At 54.5% G+C, this 1089-nt stretch overlaps 1 non-coding gene across 1 annotated transcript; it reads left to right on the top strand.

Annotated features, from left to right (window-relative positions):
• The first annotated feature begins 371 nt into the window (after positions 1–371).
• LOC120975138 (small nucleolar RNA Z247) lies at positions 372–507 on the top strand. Its single transcript, XR_005770975.1, has one exon. It is a non-coding gene; the product is annotated as a small nucleolar RNA Z247 (small nucleolar RNA).
• Positions 508–1089: the final 582 nt, after the last annotated feature.

The following is a 1089-nucleotide window of genomic DNA, read 5'->3' as shown; positions in this document are numbered from 1 at the left end:
TTCGTGGAGCGCAGCTCGTCTCCTACCTCAACCCAGAGAGGGAGCAGCCAGCGCAGAAGCTCACCGACAAGGACGGCAAGCCCACGGACGTGCCCAACCCTGCATACGACATCGACAAGGCTAGAGACTCTCAGGTGCTGAGTTTCATCTTCAACTCCATCTTAGCTCCTGTTATGGTTCAGGTTGCACACTGCGACACGGCGGCCGAAGCATGGGCCGCCATTATGGAGATCTTCATCTCCCAAACCCAGGCACACGTCGTCAACACCAGAATCGCCCTCTCCACCACCAAGAAGGGTAACTCGACAATGGCCGAGTACATCGGGCGCATGAAGGCACTCGGTGACGAGATGGCATCGGTGGGCAAGCCGCTCACCAACGACGAAATGGTGTCCTACATCCTCGTGGGACTTGACTACGACTACATGTCCTTCGTCTCCACGATCTGTGCCCGCACTCAGCAAATCAAGGTGAGCGAGCTTTACTAGCAGCTGATCAGCTTTGGAAGCAGATTGGCCATGTTTGAGGGCAGCAGGCAATCCTCCCACTCCTCTGCTAACGCTGTCTCTCGCGGCGGGCGTGGTGGATCCAACCACGGCGGAGGCCGAAATGGAGGCAGCCGAGGCAACGGCGGTGGCGGCCGTGGTCGCGGCGGCAGCTGCGGCAATGGAGGAGGTCGCAATGATCTCCCCGAGGTCTTCTGTCAAATCTGCACCAAGCCCAATCACACAGCTATGGAGTGTTATCGCTGTTTCGACATCTCCTTCAACAAGGAGAAAAGTGCAGCAGCCGTCAACACCAACTCCTCCTATGGGGTGGACACGAACTGGTATGTGGACTTGGGTGCAACAAACCACATCACCAGCGAGCTCGACAAACTCACCGTCCGGGACAAGTACAATAGACACGAACAAGTAAACGTGCCAAACGGCGCACGTATGAAGATTGCCCATATAGGTCATGCATATGTTCATACCCCTACTCGTAATCTACATCTTAAAAACATCTTGCATGTGCCAAAAGCCACCAAAAACTTGATCTCTGCTCATCGCTTATCCTATGACAATCATGTGTTTCTTGAAACTCATC

Source organism: Aegilops tauschii, chromosome 2 (assembly GCF_002575655.3).
Source record: "Aegilops tauschii subsp. strangulata cultivar AL8/78 chromosome 2, Aet v6.0, whole genome shotgun sequence".
In the NCBI taxonomy this organism is placed as follows: Eukaryota; Viridiplantae; Streptophyta; class Magnoliopsida; order Poales; family Poaceae; genus Aegilops; species Aegilops tauschii.
Note: the sequence above shows the minus strand (reverse complement) of the source record. Positions and strands in the feature narration are given on the sequence as shown.